The following is a 17,959-nucleotide window of genomic DNA, read 5'->3' as shown; positions in this document are numbered from 1 at the left end:
GCACTGGCAAAACACACTGCACTGTCCTTGCTGCTTACACAGAGGATTTACACGTGGAGACACCCTGCATCGCTTCCTGCTGCCAGACTCAATTGACCTCTATGTGGCAAAGAGTTCAGGCTTTTGCAATGCATTCTAGGAGCAGTCAGATTAAAGCAACTCCATTGTAACACTAGCTGTTGATGTTTTAGCTATTAAGTGGGGAGCACCGATACCGATTTTCTTGGCCGATACCAGTGGGTTACCGATAATAATATATAGTGCAGGTAAGCTATTGTAAACTACTACAAGGCATAGAGCCTATATTTAAACTGTTTTATAATTATAGATGTTAAAAATGAACAGATATTGCTTACTTGTATTTATGACAAAAATAAACAGGTATTGTTTACTTGTTGCATTTACTTCAGAAAATGAATACAAAGAATAATGTAGTATTATAATGTGTGCTTGACAGCAATTTATACATTTGTTTTACAACAGTCACACAAAAATAACACATTTTGCATTTGTAATAGTAAAAACACTTCTGTAGAAAAAAATATATAATGCGACATTAACTTTCATAGCCACTTGCTGTCAAACACTGCGTATAACTTCTACATATACTGTACAGTAGAAAAGAAAAATGTAGCCTACGCAATGTCAACTAAAACAACTTTTGTAAATGTTTTATTTTAAGCATTGTGACAGAGTTGAACAAAGCCCTGCATGTAAATAGGGAGCAGGGCTAAGCCCTGCAAGAGATGTATTATAATCAAGAAAGAATAAATATCCGGGTAGAATTCGAGTCTTATTTAGAAAGAAATAAACAAATGCTTAAACACAAAGTGTTGACAACAAAGTTGTCGTCGACAGTTTAAATCCCCAACGTAAGCAGTCTTTTCATTTTCATTTAAAGTAGGAGGCTAGAAATCCCAAGTAGAAGGCAGGGGGGTATGGGGCTCCTCCCCCAGCACGGGTGCAGGGTATGGGGCTCCTCCCCCAGCACGGGTGCAAGTGGCAATGCCCACCACCGAAAACGAATTTCAGGGTTTTGCATGGGTCTAAATCCTGCATATCCTGGGCCTAAATATGTGCCTTAATAGGGACCCAAAATTCAAAATAAGCGTATAACATTGTTCATTTTTTTATGATTTTAGGCATTTAGGATTTAAAGAGCAAGTAGAAGTAACTTATGTGTTTGAAAAGTAACTACAAAATAAAGTATTTATACTAGAATTTTAAAACAACAGACTTGGGGAGAAAACCAGGGTAAAAACTGACTATATATATATATATATTATATACATATATATATATATATATATATATATATATATATATATATATATATATATATACACAGTACTGTGCAAAAGTTTTAGGCAGGTATGAAAAAATGCTATAAAGTAAGAATGCTTTCAAAAATAGACATGTTAATAGATTATATTTATCAATTAACTAAATACAAAGTGAGTGAACAGAAGAAAAATCTAAATCAAATCCTTATTTGGTGTGACCACCCTTTGCCTTCAAAACAGCATCAATTCTTCTAGGTACACTTGCACAAAGTCAGGGATTTTGTAGGCATATAGTCAGGTGTATGATTAAACAATTATACCAAACAGGTGCTAATGATCATCAATTCAATATGTAGGTTGAAACACAATCATTAACCGAAACAGAAACAGCTGTGTAGGAGGAATAAAACTGGGTGAGGAACAGCCAAACTCAGCTAACAAGGTGAGGTTGCTGAAGACAGTTTACTGTCAAAAGTCATACACCATGGCAAGACTGAGCACAGCAACAAGACACAAGGTAGTTATACTGCATCAGCAAGGTCTCTCCCAGGCAGAAATTTCAAGGCAGACAGGGGTTTCCAGATGTGCTGTCCAAGCTCTTTTGAAGAAGCACAAAGAAACGGGCAACGTTGAGGACCGTAGACGCAGTGGTCGGCCAAGGAAACTTACTGCAGCAGATGAAAGACACATCATGCTTAGTTCCCTTCGCAATCGGAAGATGTCCAGCAGTGCCATCAGCTCAGAATTGGCAGAAAACAGTGGGACCCTGGTACACCCATCTACTGTCCGGAGAAGTCTGGTCAGAAGTGGCCTTCATGGAAGACTTGCTGCCAAAAAGCCATACCTCCGACGTGGAGACAAGGCCAAGCGACTCAACTATGCATGAAAACACAAGAACTGGGGTGCAGAAAAATGGCAGCAGGTGCTCTGGACTGATGAGTCAAAATTTGAAATATTTGGCTGTAGCAGAAGGCAGTTTGTTTGCCGAAGGGCTGGAGAGCGGTACATGAATGAGTGTCTGCAGGCAACAGTGAAGCATGGTGGAGGTTCCTTGCAAGTTTGGGGCTGCATTTCTGCAAATGGAGTTGGGGATTTGGTCAGAATTAATGGTCTCCTCAATGCTGAGAAGTACAGGCAGATACTTATCCATCATGCAATACCATCAGGGAGGCATCTGATTGGCCCCAAATTTATTCTGCAGCATGACAACGACCCCAAACATACAGCGAAAGTCATTAAGAACTATCTTCAGCGTAAAGAAGAACAAGGAGTCCTGGAAGTGATGGTATGGCCCCCACAGAGCCCTGATCTCAACATCATCGAGTCTGTCTGGGATTACATGAAGAGAGAGAAGCAACTGAGGCTGCCTAAATCCACAGAAGAACTGTGGTTAGTTCTCCAAGATGTTTGGGCCAACCTACCTGTCGAGTTCCTTCAAAAACTGTGTGCAAGTGTACCTAAAAGAATTGATGCTGTTTTGAAGGCAAAGGGTGGTCACACCAAATATTGATTTGATGTAGATTTTTCTTCTGTTCACTCACTTTGCATTTTGTTAATTGATAAATATAAACTATTAACATGTCTATTTTTGAAAGCATTCTTACTTTACAGCATTTTTTCACACCTGCCTAAAACTTTTGCACAGTACTGTACATATATATATATATATATATATATATATATATAAAAAAAAGAAAGTAGAAATCCAGTACATAAATATCAAGTTACAAGTATATGAAATGGAAAAACATGGAAACTACTTCAACTGGAAAAAAATAATGTTATTTATTATTATTTATTTCTTAACAGATGGCCATACCATTACCCAGGGCCACTTACAGTTGTATACAAAAAATACATATCAAGAATTACAGTACAATTAAGAGCAAGACACAAAATACAATGACTTCAGTCCTAATAAGAGCAAATACAAAACACAGTACAAGAGCAGATACGTGTTGATAGTTACATCAGGGTTAGATACGAGTGCAAGTAAAATACAAAATACTACAGATTGGGTTAAGTGCAGGATTAAATACAGTAAAATAGGGAGCAGATAAGTGCACGTTAAAGTGCATTAAAGGCAGAGTGCTATATAGTCCAGAAGGGAAGAGTTGAGTTTTACAGGTGTTGTCTGAAAAGGTGTGTCTGGAGGAGGCGCCAGAAGGTGGTCAGGTACTGGGCAGTCCTGACATCCATAGGAAGGTTGTTCCACCACGGCGGGGTGAGGGTGGAGAAGAAGCGGGCTCTGGAGGCAGGGGATCGTAGAGGAGGTACAGCCAGTCTTCTACTGCAGGCGGAGTGGAGAGGTCGGCTGGAGGTGTTGGGCGAGATGAGGGTATGGAGGTAGCTGGGTGCAGTCTGGTCAAGGCATCGGTAGGCGAGTACAAGAGTCTTGAACTGGATGCGAGCGGTGATCAGGAGCCAGTGGAGTGAGCGGAGCAGTGGAGTACCATGGGAGAAGCAAGGCAGAGAGAACACCAGGCGAGGAGCGGAGTTCTGGATGAGCTGGAGCGGACAGGTGGCAGACGCAGGGAGGCCGGACAGGAGTTGCAGTAGTCTAGGCGGGAGAGTACCAGGGCCTGGACGAGGAGTTGCGTGGAATAGTTAGTGAGGAAGGGCTGGATTCTTCGTATGTTGCTCAGGAAGAAACGTCAGGTGCGTGCTAAAGTGAAGATGTGCTGGAAGTAGGAGAGGCAGGGGTGCAGGTTTACTCAGAGGTTCTTGGCTGAGGAGGAGGGAGAGAGCGTGGCAGATTCCAGAGGAATGGAGATAGAGAGATCAGAGGAGGGGAAAGTTGAGGAGGGGAAGAAAAGGAGGTCAGATTTAGAGATTGAGCAGAGTCTGAGAGGGGAGAGAAGGAGGAGGAGGGTGAGTTAGTAGGGGAGACAGAGGGTGTTGGGGTTGGGGGGGGGGAAGAGGTGTTAAAGGGTTTGCGGATATCAGAGATTTTAGAGGAGAAGAAAGAGGCAAAGTCGTCACAGGAGATAGAGGAGGGGGAAGGGGGGGGGGGTTGAGGAGGGAGGAGAAGGTATTGAATAGTTTCCGGGGGTTGTTAGTGGAGGATTGGATAATAGATTGGAAATGGATATTTCTTATTTATTTTATTAATACAGATTAGCACAAAACAACATGCCACTTCTTTAGGAGATTAACATGAGCTACTATAGGAAATCTGGAGAAGCCTCCCTTTTTAGCTGGTGCTTGCAGTCTGCCACAAAACATTTGTATAAAATTAAAGTATGACTATTTACTGTAGAAATCACATTAATGTTTATGTAGTACCCTGGACAAGGGTAAAGGTTATTAACATAGATTTTTACACTCTATTTAAGACTTTCAATGTAATACTCTTGTAGCTCAATTTTGCCAGAACGTGTTGCCACGATCGATGAGCCAACCATACAGCTGGTGAGTGCGTGGGAGTAAAACTTTTCAAAGTGAAAGCAAACACAGAGTTAGCCCATTCATTAATGTCTACATTTTTATACGGTGCATCTATGTTTGCACCATGCCTTTTAGCACCCGAAAGGGCCTGGACACACCAGTGCTTCTCTTTATTTATTTATTTATTTTTCACGTGCACTACAGTTCCACACCAGCACATCTATACCCAAGGGTCAGTTACCTTTCCCGGGTAAAAAGAAGTACTTTACAGCATTACATTTAGCGCGAAAATATCCTCCCTCCCCCATTGCCATTGCCTAATATATAAAGAAAATATGGCTGTGTTTTGGGAAGACATAGAAAGTGTGACATCAACAGAAGAGGAGGAGGAAGAACAGAGATTCGTACTGTACATAAGTTTGAGCATACATTTCCATTTGACTTGAACTTTTTAAAAAGGGAATTTAGATAGACTTCGAAAAATAAGGAACTTAAGTACCATGCTTATTTAAACATAAATAATCACAGTAAGTGCTTATCCGTATTTGTGCGTGGGTGTGTGTGTGGGTGTGCGTGTGTGGGTGGAGGGTGTACTTTTTATCTGCATTTTGTGTGTAAACTGTCAATAATATTACTTGACCACAGTTTTACAGCAAATGATTATGCAGCAAAAGATCTGACCAGTACATCTTATAGCTCACAGTGCTATTTTTTGTTTAATAGAATGAATGAGCAAAACAAAGCATATGAGAATATCGTTTCCTGAATTCACTGTATATGCTAGGTTTCAGATCGATCTTCTAAGTCAATGCATAGACATTTTACAGTGCTATAACATATACAGTATGTAATGAGTTTAGCTCCCCACCCGATTGTTTAAGTGACTCACCTGCAAATTGTAATGGGACTGATTACTGGCTAATAAAATGAGGCTGCCGCGGCTGAACAGGGGAGTTTTTGCTGTGGGCTGATTGGTGCAGGCTGGCTGCTGCAGGAGAACGAGAGCGAGAGCTTGGACTAACCCTGTTTTGAGGCTGATTGTGGTCAAGCTTCAGAACTGTATGGATTGAGTGTGTATGAGCTAGGACCGCAGCTATATTGAAGAAAAGTGTACGGGACTTTTAATTGGATCTTATAAATTAAAGGACTGTTTATTGCTGCCGTTTTGGGCTGCTGGGAGCCAGCTAGAAAGAGACTGTTCAGAGCCTTCAACGTGTTTATACATGAACATTGGTAAAGTGCACTTTCTTTTGCTTCTGGCAGTGTCCTTCTTCTTAAAATCGATCTGTGTGTATGTTTACTTTTTTAACTATTGTATTCATTATTGTATTAGTTCTTTTTAGAAAGTGGGTTGTATCCAGAATTAGGCTGTGCTTTAATATCGGGGGAGGGATATTGTGGGGGGGGGGGGGGGATGTTTTTAGAGCTGTATGTACATGTTTTAGAAGGGTAGAGTTTTCTTGCTTTTATTATTTGTGTTTTAGAGGTTACATGGTGTGTTTTATTTTACTTTCACGAGTGGCACGATTTTGATGTTGGTTCTACTGAGTTCCTTTTTGTTGTTTTGTTTGTTTATTGTCTAACGCTTTAGATTTGAGTTGTTCCCTGTCCCATTCTAAAAAAAACACTGAGGCTGTATTTCCCCGCCTCTTGTGTTTGACCCAGTGCTTTCCCCCCTCTTATTTTTATATCTGCCCAAGCGTACCTAAATTTAACCCCCGGACCTTCCAGGTTATCAAAGGTGGTGGCAGCGGTTATGCTACCCGAACCCAACACTTGTTACCTCGAGGCGTGGGTTCACTACACTGGTGGCAGGCGGTGGGATCGTGTTTGAAATTTGATTAGTGCAAATTGTATGTACACTTGTGCATTTATTAGGTGGATTGACTTGGTCGTGTACTGTGTAAATTTAATAGGCTGCTTTTAGTATAAAAATTGAGGAGGGGTGAGAACCCTGTTAGTCGTAATAGCAGAGAGGCTTGTATTCCACGCCTAGTATTTATGCCCGAGTCATTTAGTGTAAAAGGGCGGAAATGGGTAGACTGGTCGGAACAATTTGAGGCTGCAGCAGAGATTAACAATAGGAATGAGGAACTCAAATTAAAATGAATGAAAATGCTGTTTATTGGGCGGGCACGTGAAGTATATGAAGGGTTACCCCAGAGTGCAAAAGATAGTTATGATCCCCTTAAATCTGCAATGAAGAGGTATTTAACACCTGAGACTAATGAGGAACTAAACAGAGTAAACTTGAATAGTTGGAAGAGGCAAGAAAGAGTCCGTAAGGGAATTTGGTAATTCAATACGGAGGTTAGTAAATCATGCTTATTCTAGCATAGATCTAGATACCCAAGACATGTTGGCTGTGGGTATTGGGGATTTGAGGATCCAGCTCCGCAGCACAAAACCAACAGGCTTGGAAGAGGCTATTGGGTTGGGAGCTTGAAATTATCAGAGAATTGGAGAAGGAAACTACCCCCTCTGTGATTGCCAGGGTGAAAGAGGTTGGTCAGGCTACTAGTAACATTAATACAGGCAGTGATAACTTTGAGAAGCTGATGAAAATGATAGAAAACTTACATGGAGAAATGCAACAGATAAAGGCCATTTCTTCTCAGGAATCTGAAAACCGACAGCCAGGCCCTGCCCCTTTCTCAAAGGGGTCAGCAGAGACAGCACGTAAGAGCCCCTAGTAGTAATGACAACACCAGTAGACGGAGCTGGAACTGCAGTAGCTGGGAACATTTACAGCGATACTGTAGACAGCAGCTTCCGGAAAACAATAAGGGCAGGAGTGACTGGCCCCACTGCTGCCCCATTTTGTACCCAGGCCACTGTGGTTCCTTGTACCCTTCAATGGGCCTCTTTTAAGAAGCCCATATACAGACCATGCCATGTCAATTTTTAATTGATACTGGAGCACAAGTTTCCCTGTTAAATGAAAGATTTTTCAATGATGTACGTGTTAGATGAAAATGAAGGAAGGAGAGTTTATGTTGGGGAGGATGTGATTATACACTCATTGTGCATCCCATCGGCTGAACCTTTGTATAGTTAAAACTTGCAAAGTTCAAAGCATTAAACACATGATGAATACAATTGGTGAGATAAGTAGGTACTTTTCCTTCTCCCCAAAGTGTCCCTATTGCAGGAAAAAATACAGGAATTGATTCCAAATTCAAAACTAAATAAAGTTCTTGATGTATGCCAGACTAGATGGGTTCAAAGACTGAATGCCATAGAAGTGTTTTCCACATGAATCCATACTAAATACTATGGACTGCTCAAAGGAAGTGGAGACCAAGAGTGGAATGCTGAGACTAAATCTAAAGTCAATGGATTTTACTACTCAATGATGAATTTTGAATTCATCGTGGCACTAACAGTGGCATGAGAATGTCTAGCTTTTACTAGTGGCATCACCCCCAAGTTACAGAGATCTTCCCTGGATATGACCACTGCCTACTCCAGTATTGAGGATATTAAATCCAACATATTAGATGTAAGAGCAAACATTGATTTTCACCATGCAGCCTGGTTTACTTCAGCAAGTAATCTTGCTGAGAAGATTGGAACAGTAGTTACCCAGCCTAGAATCTGTGGGAAACAGACACACAGATGTAACACAGAAGCAGAAACACCACAAGAATATTTTAAAAGGTCTGCACAATTCCTTTCCTAGATCAGCTTATCTCTGAATTAGACAGCACATTTTTTCATGGCCAAGAGTGTGCCATAAAGGGTTTCTCATTAATACCTAGTCTGATGTGAGAAGGATGGAAAGAAGCAGCCAAGCAATTGTGCCACAAATATGAACGCCATCTTCCAGCACTGTCCAACCTTGAGGCAGAGCTAATGCTTTGGGAACACCACTGGCTTAATGTTGACAGACAAGGCTTTAAAAGACCAAATACTGTGTCAGACACATTAAAGGCCTGTGATTCAGTGATGTAACCCAACATCAGCAAGGTGCTTAATGTGTCCTCATTTGAATACAAGTTGTGCCTTTTTGTTTAAATATGCACAACAGTGTTTTTAGTTACTGGATCTTCTGTGTAAAAAAAAAAAATATGTTCTTTATTTTGAAAAATAAAACGTCAATGCAGCGATTTATCGTTGATAAATGCCTATACGATAATCAAATAAGAAATGAAGGTGCCGATTGCACCACTACCAAACACTGATATTTTGACATATTTACAGTGTTGTTGCATCATTAGTATAGTAAGCACGCCTGACCAAACATTAAATTCTCTGCTGGAAGAAATTCAAGCATGAATATCGGTGTTCATTATCGGCTAAAATAACAAACTGCCGATCGCCAATTGTGGGTTTTTCCCCTACTATTAAGTATTTTGAAACCAAGCTTTTTTTGAACACGCTATTTTTAAACTATTAATATACAAGTTAAACCAGCTAAATACAACACTAATCAGGAAACTACATTCAAAGGCTGTGTATTTTATATGCACCTTGTGCAACAGATGCATCATATTTTATGCCAAATTGAATTTGAGCAGAGATTACAAATATGGTGCACTCACTAACTGAAGAACCAGTGTTTTGTTTGTCCACTTGCTCAAGTTGAGCTTCAGCCTTCTGTTCTTCTGTTTGGAAGTTCTCCTTGGTATCCACCAACGGTGCTGTATTTAAGATTCTGGCTAAGGCTTTTGCTGGAACATCGTTTTCTGGTTTACCACCACTTTCATGAAGAGGCTGTAAATGCAAGAAGGAAAAATATATAATTTAAAACTACAGAATATTGTAGGTAGGAAAATAGGTATCATTGTTTTTACTCGGTGGTCTTTGCACGTTTTTTTTTTTTTGTTTTTTTTGCTGTAAAATAGCATTGTAAATGCAAATTACAGCCTGTGGTTGCATTGAGAAACACTGATCGGTGAAAACAATTGGGGATTGTTACTATGTTGGGAGATGCTGTGTTGTGTGTAGCATATTCTGTAGTCTGAGTGTATGGGAATGGTGCTATAGGTTTGTTAACTTTAGAAGATCCTAATTAGCTTCCCTAATCACTTAATAAAGATGAAGTTAGTGTGTGTTAATTTACACTCCTTCAAGCCCACAGTCACTGCCCTGGGAGATCAGGAAAACTGATATTATTATTATTTATTTCTTAGCTGACGCCCTTATCCGGGCGACTTACAATTGTTACAAGATACCACATTATTTGTACATACAATTACCCATTTATACAGTTGGGTTTTTACTGGAGCAATCTAGGTAAAGTACCTTGCTCAAGGATACAACAGCAGTGCCCCCACCAGGGATTGAACCCACGACCCTCCGGTCAAGAGTCCAGAGCCCTAACCACTACTCCACACTGCTGCCAACAGAGAATCTCGCACAATTTCTTCCAGCAGAGAATCTCGCAATGATATACAGTGCGAGATCCTGAATGGCATAACACTGCTTGCTTTCAAGCAGTGTGACTCCCCTAATTCCAGCAAACTAATCCCATCAACAATATACAACAAGCTAAGCACAGTTCCCAAAGGAAGCCGTGCATTTAATAATAATAATAATAATAATAATAATAATAATAATAATAATAATAATCATAATAATAATAACAACTCCCTATATTAAGTTTGGGTCTTAGGTTTACAAAAATTCTACGGACAGTACATATTCATCATTTTGAAATAAATAAACACACAAAAGTACACATTTACGATTTTCAAATGTCTGACACCTTTAATAAATGCAGGCCATTATTAGTCTTTTTTGTTTTTTATACGGTACCTTTACTATATTTTCACATTGCATTTGATCACAGAAACATCTCTCACCTTAACGCTGTTGTAAAAGCCAGAGTAGGTTTCAATGGTCAATTTTCGTAAAATAAAAAGTGTAACTTATACTAGTAATGCAAGTAAACCCTACCTTGGCTCTCGGTCTGCCTTGTGTCTGTTTACTTGTTTGCACTGCCGCTACTGTCAAATCTAAAGTCTCCCGCGAAACCATCATGCTCTCTGCTGGCATGACAACGCTACGTCGATTTTCTTCATTATATTTAACGAAGTGCCACACTCATCATGGACATCATAGGACACGACATGTTTTGCAACCTGAGACACAATAATTCGAGTGGACCAGAAATAAACAGATGGTAGAGATAACGTTTCCCAAATAATAATTATATATAAAGGTAAATTCCATCTATAAACATATTAATAATGCTGACTTTAGACGCTGAATATCGAAAACATACCAGCTTTGCCACACTGCCGTGAATTGGAACGTATATTCCGACGTGTATGTAAATAATTTACTACAGTGTGCGACCGCATCACTCCAGCCCGACTCAGCAAGAGGTAACGGTGAGTCTTGTGTTTTAAAGTTAGTTGTATTTATTTATTTATTTTAAGATGAAGTTGTTTCGTATGCATTTTTATTTACTGTAGCTCAGTGTTTATTTTCACCTGGTCTCTACGGGATAGGATTTTGATTTATTTGATTTTATTTGTCATGTTAGTTTAAATTTAAACAATGTAATTCATGTTATGCATTATGTGGTGGTGGTGTTTTTATTTTGCATCTGCACCAGTCCAACACACGGTTACGGTATTCAATTGGACATTCTTTTTGTTATTGCAGTTGGCCATTCTTGAGACACATATTTAATTGTTTTCTTTTCATAGTTGTACACGTTTTCGTTTCATGGTAATAGTTACGTTAACATTTGTCTAATACTGTACTTATTTGGACAACAACATTGGCAGGCAGTAGCGGTGTAATTCATATATCCAAAAATAACATTTAACAATTACGGTACAACATCTGTGGTTACAGTGTAAATTTTAGGACGGAGTGACCTCCCATTCATGAGATACAGGTCATCAAAGCTTGACCTGATTTGGACACCCACCCTACCTTTACATGGTCACAACTTCCTCCATAATTGACATAGAAAGCTGGTGTTGGTGTCGTTTTAAAACTCTCAAATATCTATTCATTATGTTGAAATTTATGTGAAATACAAGCGAAAAAGTTTTGTGAATCTGTGACCTTTGACCTCACCCAAGTCAAATCGTGTAACCTTGGATTTTTGTCAGTTTTTGTTAGATTGTAGCCTAGACCCTTATCTATGTTTCCTGCAAGTTTCATTTTCTGCCTGCCATTGGTTGAGGCACAGCAGAGTTGAATGCATAGTGTCAGGTGAATCTTCTAAGTGACGTGATTACACACCTAACACAATTAAACAAAAATATTTATTTGCAATCGAGTATACTCTCCTCTCCTGTTAATTAATCAAGGTGCCCTATTTACACAATTGGCTAAAACAGACAAATACAGGTGAATTAAATATAAATCAATACTGAATTCTACACATTTAATTTTGTCTGCAGCAGTGGTACTTGGTATTTTAAGTGATGCTTCTCCAGGAGCTGTAATTACCACTATTAAAATCTGAGCCTGGAAAAGAAAATGTATTGTTAGAATGTATTGTTATATCACCTATGCTTACGTTGCCCTTTTTCTTCGTAGCCACTCTGTCAAGGCTTGTGATGCTTTGGCATCTCCTTGTCTCTCAGGGTGTATGTCCTTCATGTTGCAGTTGTTGGCTCCACTGATGTCAGCACATCCCCCATGTCTTCAATAAATTGATCTCGATGGTGCGGGAAACAGAATGATCGTGCTGTTCCATTCGGGTGCAGGAAGTTAATTTCAGCCTCCCATTTCTTCTGCTCAGGAGACACCACAAGCCCGAGCCACCAGTGGCTGTCGTCATTATTGTTGTTGTTGTTGTTGTTATTATTATTATTATTATTATTATTATTTATCTCTTAGCAGACGCCCTTACCAAGGGTGACTTACAGTTGTATACAAAAAATACATATCAAGAATTAACAGTACAATTAAAAGCAAGATACAAAATACAATGACTTCAGTCGGGGCAATTCAAGAGCAGATAACAGTGTCGATAGTTGCATCAGGGTTAGATACGAGTGCAAGTGAAATACAAAATACTACAGATTGGGTTAAGTGCAGGATTAAATACAGTAAAATAGGGAGCAGATAAGTGCAAGTTAAAGTGCATTAAAGGCAGAGTGCTATGTAGTCCAGAAGGGAAGAGTTGAGTTTTACAGATGTTGTCTGAAGAGGTGTGTCTTGAGGAGGCGCCAGAAGGTGGTCAGGGACTTTGCAGTCCTGACATCCATAGGAAGGCCATTCCATCACTGCGGGGCGAGGGTAGAGAAGGAGCGGGCTCTGGAGGCAGGGGAGCATAGAGGAAGTACAGCCAGTCTTCTAGTGCAGACGGAGCGGAGAGGTCGGGTGGGGGTGTAGGGAGAGATGAGGGTCTGGTGGTAGCTGGGTGCAGTCTGGTCAAGGCATCGGTAGGCAAGTACAAGAGTCTTGAACTGGATGCTAGTGGTGATTGGGAGCCAGTGGAGTGAGCGGAGCAGTGGAGTAGCAAGGGAGAAGTGAGGCAGAGAGAACACCAGATGAGCTGGAGCGGACGGGTGGCGGACGCAGGGAGACCAGCCAGGAGGGAGTTGCAGTAGTCTAGGCCAGTGTTGAGCAAAATTTTTAAATGTCGCCCCCCTTTTTTAGCATACATTTTGTCGCGCCCCCCCATATTAAAACGTTAGACCAACTTTATATTTTAACAGTTTTTTTCCCCGATTTTGTGTAAATTGCGTATTTTTTCCTTAACCACAAAAAAGTTCTGATTTAGCTAAATACAAACGCGTATCACAAAGTCAACATTTAAAATCAGTCTAGAATATATATATTTTTTTTTACACTTTGAGTGAACATTTTGACATGTTGAACCTGGGTTTCTAACAAATAAATCCATGATTTTAAATATTTTGTTTACATTTAGCTAACATTTCTAACAAATAAATCTGTGAAAAAATACATGTAACTTAACTCTTTTTTTTTTTTTTTGGTTTAAACTTGGCGATTCAACAGTTACCTGACAGATACATCTGAAAAACATTCAGCAATTAAATCTGAGGTTTTCACAAAATACAGTATGCACATCGGGAGCGAAGCGAATGACACGAATACAGCACGAATACAAAAAAATGTAGCTAGTCATGAAAAGAAAAGACTCTCCTTTTGCTCCTTTTGTGGAGACGAAATAAAATAAATAAAACACAGAAGAGCATGGGAACACCACACACTAAAAAAAGGAAACAGTTTAGGGAATACCACCGGCTTGTAAAAGAGCTAATGTGATTATTATTATTGGTCAACATTATTAAAACAAAGAAGCTTCAATTTACAGAAATATGAAACCAGTGTGTGGCACTCCCCATCACTGACTAAAATTACGGTGAAATGAAGAGAGATAGACATACCAACAATTTCTAATTGTTCTGCTATTTCTTGAAATGTTCGTTCTTTTTATTTTCTTTATAACCACAGACACTGGCATCACAAAGAACATTATATTTTTCGACTTTAATAATGAAATTCTCATTGATGTAGATTTTTTATTTTATTTCTGTGGTAATCTCTGCATGAGCGAGACACTGACAGTCTGACAGCCGCTACCTTTGACCTTATTTCTGATTGGTCTATTGCGACGCGAACAGCGCATAGCAAAATACAAATAAAACAGATGTATTTCTATATTTGCTCGCTTCATTCATGCCACTCGCTTCGCTTGTGTTGTACATTACTCCATTTAAATCAATAGTTTTAATTATTTTTAAGCTCGTGTGCAGTGTGCATAGCTCTTAACATGCAAGCCCATGCCCATTGACGTGTTTGATTTGGCATTGTATGTTGCAGAGCTGCGCTTAAACTCTGACTTTTAAGACTGTGTTTGTTAACATTTATGTATTTAGCTAAATCTGGACTTTTTTTGTTAAATCTCTGGAAAAAATACGCAATTTACATTAATCCAGGAAATTTTTTTTACACTTATCGGCACTGTTCACTGCAGTTTCATGGACACACTCGCCTCTTCAAACATAATTTCTCCGGTTCTATAAGTCCATCTGTCATTTATGTATTTATTTAGTCAGTCGCTCCCCCCTTAGTGACACTCCACGCCCCCCCAGGGGGGCGCACCCCCCAAGTTTGCGCACCACTGGTCTGGGCAGGAGAGTACCAGGGCCTGGACGAGGAGTTGCGTGGAGTAGTTGGTGAGGAAGGGTCGGATTCTTCATATGTTGCTAAGGAAGAAACAACAGGTGCGTGCTAGTGTGGAGATGTGCTGGGAGTAGGAGAGGCAGGGGTCCAGGGTTACTCCGAGGTTCTTGGCTGAGGAGGAGGGAGAGAGCATGGTAGATTCCAGAGGAATGGAGATCAGAGGAGGGGGAAGATGAGGAGGGGAAGGAAAGGAGGTCAGATTTAGAGAGGTTGAGTTTGAGGTGATGTGAGTGCATCCAGGAGGAGATAGCAGACAGACAGGTAGAGATACAGGAGGGGATTGTGGGGTCAGAGAGGGGGAAGAAGAAAGATCTGAGCCTCATTAGCATAGAAATGGTATGAGAAACCATAGGATGCAATGAGGAGTCCCAGGGAGTGGGTGTAAGAGGACCCAAGACTGATCATTGGGGGACTCCTGTTGAGAGAGGGTGAGGTCGGAGAGGTAGGAGGAGAACCAGGTCAGAGCAGCGCCAGAGATTCCCAGGTCAACGAGAGAGGATAGGAGAATAGAGTGATCGACAGTGTCAAAGACAGCAGAGGGATCGAGGAGAATTAGGACAGAGGAGAGAGGGGCAGCACAAGAAGAGTTTAGCGAGTTAGTGACAGACAGCAGAGCAGAGCAGTTTCAGTGGAGTGAGCAGAGCGGAAACCAGATTGGAAAGCAGAGAGTGGTTAGACAGGAAAGCAGAGAGTTGGCGGTGTACTGCCCGCTCGCAGTGTAAGAGGGAGATAGGACGGTAGTTCTAGAGGGAGCTGGGGTCGAGGGTAGGTTTTTTGAGGAGGGGGTAATAGAGGCTTGTTTGAAGGCAGAGGGAAAGAGGCCAGAGAGGAGAGAGGTGTTGAGAAGGGAAGAGATGAAGGGAAGTAGAGCAGGAGCAGCAGCTTGAAAGAGGTGAGGGGAGGGGGTCCAGGATGCACGTGGTGGATTTGTGACCCTGTAGGAAAGGTAAGAGTCTGAGAGAGGAAAGAAGGAGGAGAAGGAGGGTGAGTTAGTAGGGGAGACGGAGGATGTTGGGGTTGTAGCGGGAGTCGGTGGGGGAAGGAGAGGTGTTAAAGAGTTTGCGGATATCAGCGATTTTAGAGGAGAAAGAGGCAAAGTCGTTAGAGGAGAGAGAGGAGGGAGGAGGAGGGGGGTGAGGGTTGAGGGTTGAGGAGGGAGGAGAAGGTAGAGAATAGTTTCCGGGGGTTGTTTGTGGAGGATTGGATAATAGATTGGAAATAGGAGCGTTTAGCAGAGGAGATAGTAGAGGAGAGGAGGGATTGGTAGAGGTCTAGGGCAGCATGGTTAGAGCTTGGTTCTCTTCCATTTCTTTTCAGCAGAGCGCAGTTTGGTTCTTAGGGGAGCTAAGGGAGGGGAGGGGACAGCGGGAGTCGAGGGAGGTGAGAGAGAGGTGGAGACAAAGACAGAGGGGGAGAGAGCGGAGGTTACGGCAGGAGGTGACAGTGGGGGTAGGTGGAGTAGGGAGAGACAGAGAAAAATAGATTAAATAGTGATCAGAGAGGTCCAGAGGGGTGACAGAAAGGGTGGAGGGGCAGCAGGCCCTGGAGAAGGTGAGGTCCAGTTGACGGCCAGCTTTGTGAGTAGGAGGGGATGGAGAGAGAGAGAGAAGTTGAAGGAGAGGAAGGAATCCGGCAGAGTGGGTGGGGTTGGAGAAATGGATATTGAAATCCCCTAACAGAACAGTTGGGGTAGACAGAGAGGGGAGGGAGGAGAGGAGATAGTCAAGTTCATCGAGAAAGTGAGTGAGAGGTCGAGGGGGACGGTACAGTACAATTAGCAGGAGTTGACAGGGAGAGGTTAGTTGGACAGCGTGAAATTCAAAAGTGTTAACAGAGTGAGGAGAGGTCAGAGGGGACAGAAAAGAGTAAGGAGGGAGAGAGGAGAACACCAGTCCGACATCCCCGTCCAGTGAGACGCGGAGTATGGGACAGGGCAGCAGGAGTTACAGTGGTATCAGTAGAGAGCCAGGTTTCAGTGAGAGCAAGGAAATCAAGAGAGAGGTGGGAGGCAAAGGCAGAGATGAAATCAGCTTTGTTGATTTGTAAGTCGCCCTGGATAAGGGCGTCTGCTAAGAAATAAATAATAATAATAAATAATAGAGGGGTTAGGGGAGCAGTGGCGGAGAGAGGACAGAGGACAGGAGTGAGAGGACAGAATAACAGGGATGTGAGAGACAGTCATAGCAGGACAAGTGAGACAGATAGGCACAGTAGTAGTGGAAGCAGGAGCGGTGGGGGGAGGGTACAGAGCTGTCTGGTATTTGGCGTCTTACAGAGTGCTGCTAGGTTCAGATTTTCTCCAACAGCCTCTCCTCGCAGGTCTCCTTGCTGGACTCCCACAGCTAGACTCCCGGCTCTTTGGTAGAGAGGCTGTTCGGTTGGCTGCCGCTTCGTGCTGGCACACAAATAGGCTAGCTGTGTATTATACTAAACTGCGCTAAAGACAATACTTAAGCTGGCGCTTAGAACGATCTAAATTCACTTCAATCAACCGCAGCTCTGAACACTTTAGAAAATGAATTCCTTCAACCAGCTAATATAGTTACATCAGCAACAAGCATTCAGTTGTACTTACCAAAGTCGCTACTTTCTTCCTTCTGACTGAAAACAAACAGCAAAACAATCCAATCAGGTCGGTTGCTAGAACAAGAAAATCACTACTTCCTTCTGACTGCAAACAAACAGCAAAACACAATCCAAGCAGGTCGATTAGCCAAGGGAAAAACAATGTTAATTTGAACACTACAGCCAGCTAAGAGACACGCCCAAACAGCTGACTTGATAATCGCTGCCCAGTTTACACGCTATCTAAATTCACTTCAATCAACCAGAGCTCAGTCAACCATTGTGCTTCCATCTTGCATGATGAAAGTGAAGTTTTCTGCGAAATCACCAACAACTAGGAATTCATTTTCTTGAAGGAGTTCATCCCTCAGCTGTTGATAATACTGAACAGTAACATATCCTTTCACTTGGTCAAATGGTAGGACATCCTCTTTGACTGTTTGATTCTTCTCTTTGTTTTGTTGACTGGGAGAACTCTCGTACAAGGATTTCTGCTTTGGAAACTGGTTGAAAGAAGTGGAGATGCCCTGTGCCAGGCACAGTTCTTACCTTGAGCAATCATTGCTCCAGAAAATCTTTCTCAGCTTGCCATTGTT

At 41.5% G+C, this 17,959-nt stretch overlaps 1 protein-coding gene across 7 annotated transcripts in view; it reads left to right on the top strand.

Moving 5' to 3' along the window:
* Positions 1 to 136: 136 nt before the first annotated feature.
* LOC117399460 (RING finger protein 151-like) overlaps positions 137 to 17,959 on the top strand; it is a 35,757-nt gene continuing 17,934 nt past the window's right edge. For 4 of the 7 annotated variants that reach the window (XM_033998633.3, XM_033998632.3, XM_033998626.3 and 1 more), the window contains exon 1: positions 10,738 to 11,008. The gene's annotated coding sequence lies outside the window, so the exon portion shown is untranslated. Of the gene's footprint in view, positions 267 to 10,737; positions 11,009 to 17,959 lie in introns of those variants that run through there. The other 3 variants (XM_033998635.3, XM_033998629.3, XM_033998630.3) reach the window with 2 other exon arrangements.

Source organism: Acipenser ruthenus, chromosome 4 (genome assembly GCF_902713425.1).
Source record: "Acipenser ruthenus chromosome 4, fAciRut3.2 maternal haplotype, whole genome shotgun sequence".
In the NCBI taxonomy this organism is placed as follows: domain Eukaryota; kingdom Metazoa; phylum Chordata; class Actinopteri; order Acipenseriformes; family Acipenseridae; genus Acipenser; species Acipenser ruthenus.
The sequence above is the reverse complement of the archived record's forward strand: the minus strand, read 5'-3'. Positions and strand labels throughout refer to the sequence as shown.